The 6,507-nt window shown below is 48.0% G+C and overlaps 1 pseudogene; it reads right to left on the bottom strand.

Annotated features, from left to right (window-relative positions):
- The window catches only part of LOC100946197, a 4,451-nt pseudogene extending 2,693 nt beyond the window's left edge, over positions 1–1,758 (bottom strand).
- Between the last annotated feature and the right edge of the window lie 4,749 nt (positions 1,759–6,507).

The raw sequence follows: 6,507 nt of genomic DNA, 5'->3' as shown, positions 1-6,507 counted from the left end.
CCCAGGAGTTGGAGGTTGCTGTGAGCTGTGATGCCATGGCACTCTACCCAGGGGGGTAGCTTGAGGCTCTGTCTCAAAAAAAAAAAAAAAAAAAAGAACAGGGGACATAGCCAGCACCCCCTCCCCAAAACCTGGCAGAACCTGGCACGGTGCCAGCCCGAGCTTTGGTGCAGCAGTTGATTGGGGTTGGCAGACTTTCTGACTGTTTAACTTCTTGGTTCTTCACATATATATTTTCTGAGACAGAATCTCACTTTGTCACCCTTGGCAAAGTGCTCTGGCATCGTAGCTCACAGCAACCTCCAACTCTCGGGCTTACCTGATTCTCTTTCCTCAGCCTCCCAAGTAGCCCGGACTACAGGCGCCCACCACAATGCCGGTCTTTTCCTGGTTGTCATTGTCGTTTGGCAGGCCGGTGCCTGTTCGCACCTGCCAGCCTCAGTGTATCAGGCTGCTGATATACAAACGCCAAGCCCTGGCTATATTTTTTTCTTTTCTTTTTTTTTTTTTTTTTAAAGACAAGGTCTCACTCTGGCTCAGGCTGGTCTCAGTCTCAAACCTGTGTCCTCAGGCAATCCATTCACCTCAGCCTCCCAAGTAGTAGGATTACAGGCGTGACCCAACTCATCCCGCCCAGCGCCTGGCTTTTGCTGTGCAGCTGGCCTTTGTCCTGAAGCTGAGGCTGGGAGGGCAGGTCGGTGTGGACGGTGCTGTTGGGTGTTGGTAGGGGCTTGCCAGTCCAGTCGTACTGGTAGTCAAACACGAAGTCGCTGCGGTCGAAGAGGTGGGTAAAGAGCTTTCACAGGGAGTCATAGCCCAGCTCCTGGAAAAAGTCCAGGTGCCATGTGTAGCACAGGCACGTGGCCATCTCCTCTGGGAAATTCTCGCAGAGTACCTCAGTGGGTGTAGCTGGCTTGGTGTCCCCGATTTTCTGGTACTGCTCCTTGAGCATGTCAGCCTTGAACCCCCGCCAGGGCAGGCTGCCACGTAGAAAGTACATGAACATGTAGCTCAGCGCCTCCAGGTCTTTGCAGTGACTTTGCACTGTGCCCATCAGGCTCTTGCAGTATCGGATGTGCTTCTTGGTCTCAGGGTCAATGTACTCCTATGCCAGCCCCAAGTCGGTGATGTGGTTGGCGTGCTGTAGCTTAGTCCCGGGGCACCCCACCAGGAAGTTCTCAGGCTTCACATCCCGGTAGATGATGCTCTTGGTGTGTGCACGTACTCCATGGGCACCATCTTGAGTGTGAAGGTGTGGTGGCACAGGTCGAACAGGTCCTCCAGGCTGGGCCCCAGGAGCTCCAGCACCATGGCATTGTACTTCCTGCACCCGCTAAAGCAGTAGACCTGAGGGACGCCCTCTGCGGAGTGAGCTGCTCGTAGAACCGGTACTCCAAGTATGGCTACCGGCAGAGACTTGATCGTCTCCAGTTTGACAGTCACGTGTTTGTTTGTGTAGAGATTCTTCCCTAGGCGAAGCTCCCTGAAGTTTCCACAGCAGATCTTCTTGCCCACGCAGAAGTTGGAGCCCACCATTAGGAACCCAGAGCTGGTACCCGAGCTCCGAATGCAGTAGCTGCTGCGGCCTCCGCCAGACTTGGACATTCTCCAACTCCCCTCCTCCAACTCCCCTTTCCCTCCTTTTTTGTCAAAACCTGTAAGTTTGTGATATCCTGGCCTCTCCACAGTGACTCTGCTGCTGTGCAAATACCAAGTCTGTGGAAACCCGAGGTTGCGGCCCTCTTGTGGCGAGTACATCACTGCAGCCTGGCAGGTGGGCACTGGCAGCCGACGCCTCCTGGCTAGTGAGATGCAGATGCTCCCATGGGCCTGGCTGTGGTGCTTATCTTGGTGGCCTTGGGGTCGCTGTCAGGGGCAGGAGACATTCTGCTGACAGGTCCCACTGCCTCAAATTTCGTGGCTCCCAGCTGGGCTCCGCCTTGGCCGGGCCTTCCAGCCGCGGATGGGCCGGCCTCAACAGCGCTGTGCAGTCCCCAGCACCTGGCCCCACGCCAGCTAGCGCTCCAGCTCCAGCTCCGCATGTTCCCAGCAGCAGGTGAAGGGCTTGCTCCCGGCTGCGCGCCTTATGCCGCCCTATGTGTCTGTTTTTGTTGTTGTTTGTTTGTTTTGTTTTGTTTTTGAGACAGAGTCTCACTATGTCGCCCTCGGTAGAGTGCGGTGGCTTCACAGCTCACAGCAACCTCAAACTCTTGGGCATAAGCAATTCTCTTGCCTCAGCCCCTCAAGTAGCTGGGACTACAGGTGCCCACCACAACACTTGGCTATTTTTCTGTTGCAGTTGTCATTGTTGCTTTTAGCTGTTCTAGGCTGGATTCCAACTCGCCAGCCTAGGTGCATGTGGCTGCCACCCTACCCACTGGGCTATGGACACTGCCACTTATCTGTTGTTTTAAGCCACCAAGTTTGTGGTGTATTTCATAAGTTATATAATGGTACTGCATAACAGGCAATCAAGCTCTACATCAACCGTGATAAATCAAGTTGACTTGTTGGGAATGGTACATCATCCTTTTTCAATAATCTCACTTTAACCATGATCAACCAAACTCAATTTGAGGGACACTGACAATATACTGGACTGTACTCCTCAAGAATGTCAACTCAAGGTCATTAAAAACAAGGCAAGTCTGAGAAACTGTCACAGACCAAAGGTGGCTAAAGAGACATGAAGGTGATTAATGCAATGTAATATCCCAAATGAGATCCCGGAATTGAAAAGGGACATCAGGGAAAACTAAAGAAATCCAAATAAACTATTCACTTTAGTCAGTAATGAAATCAATATTGCTTGGTGGGATCACACCTATGGCTCATCCTATAAGGGTACATGTGAATCTTTCTAAATGTAGAATATAAATGTCTTATGTCTTAACACAATAACTAAGAAAAAGACGAAGGCTATGTTAACCAGTTTGATGAAGATATTTCAAATTGTATATTAAAACAGCACACTGTACCCCATGACAATATTAATGCACACAGCTATGATTTAATAAAAAAAAGAAATCAATATGCTTTATAAATTGTGACAAATGTACTATGGTAATGCAAGATGTTAATGTAGGGGAAACTGTAAAGTGTGGGGGAACTTTGGCACTTGATATTTTTACATAAAAACAAAAACTTCTGCACTTTTCTGTAAATTGAAAACTGTTCTTTTTTTAAAAAAGTTTATTTTAAAAAATACCAATTAGCTGGGCATGATAGCTCTCACCTGTAATCCTAGCAGTCTGGGAGGCTGAATCTGGAGGATACCTTGAACCCAGAAGTTAGAAACCACCCTAAATAAGAGTAAGACCCGATCTCTACTAAAAAGAGAAAAATTAGCCAGGCATCATAGAGTGATGCCTGTAGTTACAGCTACTGGGGAGGCTGAGGAAGGAGGATCTCGTGAGCCAAGGAATTAAGAGATTGCTATGAGCTAGGCTGAGACCATGACCCTCTAGCTTGGAGCAATAGAGTGAGACTCTGCCTCGAAATACATACATACATAAAAGCACTTAGAAAAAGGAATAGGGAATAGAAGACAATACTCACTTTTCCATTTTCCTAGGTGTTGCTATCTCACGAGTGGAGAGAGGGATTATGATGAAAAGAGATGAAAATTTCAGGGACTGGCAGGGCTTCTATGCTCTTCTCTCCTCCCACCCCTGTGCAGTCCGGACCTGCTCAGCTAGGCGCCTTCAACCCCAGAGGAGGCCCAGCCCAGGGTCCCCCATCTTTGCCTGACTCACAGCCCAACCCCCTCCGGCAGCTTAGTGGACCCCAAGAGCAGCATGGCGGCGCCCCCCTGTGGCCGCACGGCTGAGTACAGAAAACTCGATGTTCGCTTTTGGCTGCTCAGCCCAAGGTCTCTCTGGGCTCCCAGCATCCCTGGAAGGCTCTGTGCAGAACTGGGAGCCCCACCCCCTGTCAGATTCGGAATCTGAAGTGTTCCCCCAAATCCATGCTGACATAAGAGATGTTTTCTCCCCACGGAGCGATTGTGGACTTTACCTCAAGTGTAGAGCGAGATCTCCAAGCCATTCAGCTGATTCCAGTTTGGGGGTGGACCCCACAAACATCCTGGGTGCCCTTAGTCTCCTGGGATAGAAGCTTGAATTCCCAAGTCCCTGACACTTGCTCCTGCTGCTTCTGGGCACCAAGGCGCCTCCTCCCAGGCCTAGTATAGCCAGCTGGAGGGACAACAGGGCGTAGAAGCTGCAGACTGTATTGAACTATAAGAATATTGGCCTTGACACTCAGCTCTGGCTTCTGCCCAAATTCTCCTGGAATCCAAGGGCTGTCCCTGCACAATTCCTCAAACCTTCGGGACCCTAGTGTCCCATCACGGTTCTCCAGGATGCCCTAGACCCTCTCTCTCAAGTAACAATCCCCCATCCTCCTAAAGCCTGGACGGGGACTCCACCACAGCACAGAGAGTCTAGGAGCTTTTCTTCCCTTTCCTGAACCTAAGCAATCACTGACCTGTCATCTAGCTCTCCCAGGCCTTGCCTCCTGCTATCTCTCATCCCTGAAATGAAAGTGGTCTTAGACCTAAATGTGGTCCTGTGGTCCTAGACCTAAATCTAATTCCTGGCTTTGTGGTCTGATCTATAATTTGCAGGGTTATGGGCCCAGGAGAGGCTATCCAGTGCCAAACAGGCTGTGGCTGAGCAACAGGGGCTGATTTTAGTGCTGTGGCTAAGGCTCTGTGGCTTAAGTACCCTGGGACCTCACCCAAGAGGCCCAGAAGACAGCTGGCAGTTAGCTTCATCTGTGGTCATGTAATTGGCCTCTTTAGTATTGGAGACAGCACACTTCATGCCTGAGAATTTTCTGAGAATCTGTGGATCAACTCACCAAAACAGCAGCTAAAGTTGAAGGGAGATCACGGAAGTGGTTCAATTAAGTGGGAAACAAGTGCTACCTTTGTCTTCTATGCTCCCCCAAATTATGCAGTTGCACATGACATTCATCAATTCTACAGCTGGTTGTAGCTGTTGGAAATGAGACTCCCCTAGTTTTCAGACGCTGGGCTTTTTAACTTGAGAAAAACCTCTAACTCTAAGGAGTACAAGCTTTTAAAAAAGTAACTGCACTAGTGTTACTGAACCCTAATAAAGCCAGATAATTTCACCAAAGAAAAAGTTGTTGACTTCTTATCCTGCAAAGGAATTTCTTTTATTCAAAATCCCATAAAGTAGTATGCATACAAAAACGTTCCCATAAGAAATGTAAATGTTACTTGGATCCAGGCAGTGGTAGTCAAATAGTTAGCACATCTGCCATTTGGCCTTAAATGCTTATTTGGATATTGTTGAGTGTGTGTGTGTGTGTGTGTGTGTCTGAAGTGGTCATAAGCTCTCACTGCTCAAGTCCAGGTTTTAAAGAAAAAGCTATATTCTTTATTCTCCCTTTAAGTAACAGTTTCTGGCTTGCTATAGAAGCCTGGTAGATTCTGAATTCTATATCATGATATAGCAAATGACCAAGTGACCTGACATGCCCATCATGAGCTGAGTTTTATGCACTCACTAATGCCTGCCAGCTGGGCACGGTGGCTCACGCCTGTAATCCTAGCACTCTGGGAGGCTGAGGTGGGTGGATTGCTGAGCTCACAGATTGGAGACCAGCCTGAGCAAGAGAAAGACCTCATCTCTAAAAACAGCTGGGCGTTGTGGTGGGTGCCTGTAGTCCTAGTTACTTGGGGGCTGAGGCTAGATAATTGCTTGAGTCCAAGAGTTGGAGGTTGCTGTGAGCTGTGATGTCACAGAACTCTACTGAGGATGATAAAGTGAGACTCTGTCTAAAAAAAAAAAAAGAAAAGAAAGAAAGAAAAGAAATTGTCATGAAGAACAGTAGAAAGGAAAGTAGCCCTGGTGAGAAGATTTTTATTTGGACCATCTCTTTGTAAAAAAAGAACTGCTTTCTTATTGGATCCTTATCAATGCATGGGCAGTGGCTAAAATTTTGCTCAGATACCTGATGGCTTGAAAAGACAAGATATAAAGGTTTGTGACAAGGACCTTTGAGGATGAGACGTGAAGCACTAATATGATGAATTAGATAGCCACACTGATCCTCAAACTCACAAAAATAGGTGATCGAAACATAAAACACGGGCGGCACCCATAGCTCAGTGGGTAGGGAGTTGGCCTCATACACTGAAGCTGGAGGGTTTGAATCCAGCCTGGGCTAGCTAAAACAACAATGACAACTACAACAACAACAACAACAACAAAAAGCTGGACATTGTGGTGGACACCTGTAGTCCCAGCTACTTGGGAGGCTGAGGCAAGAGAATCACTTAAGCCCAAGAGTTTGAGGTTGCTGTGATCTGTGACGCAATGGCACTCTACCCAGAACAACAGCTTGAGACTCTGTCTCAAAATAATAAAAAAATGTAAAACGCATCACAAAAGTATTAGGGGTTTGCACTTTAGTAAAAACCATCTAATCAAAAATCAGTAAGCTCTGGATTCTCTTTTGTCCTGAGCTCGTTTA

The sequence above is a fragment of the Otolemur garnettii genome, unplaced genomic scaffold (assembly GCF_000181295.1).
Source record: "Otolemur garnettii isolate 467f Iridium unplaced genomic scaffold, OtoGar3 scaffold00031, whole genome shotgun sequence".
Classification (NCBI taxonomy): Eukaryota; Metazoa; Chordata; class Mammalia; order Primates; family Galagidae; genus Otolemur; species Otolemur garnettii.
This window is presented reverse-complemented; position numbering and strand designations above follow the sequence as displayed.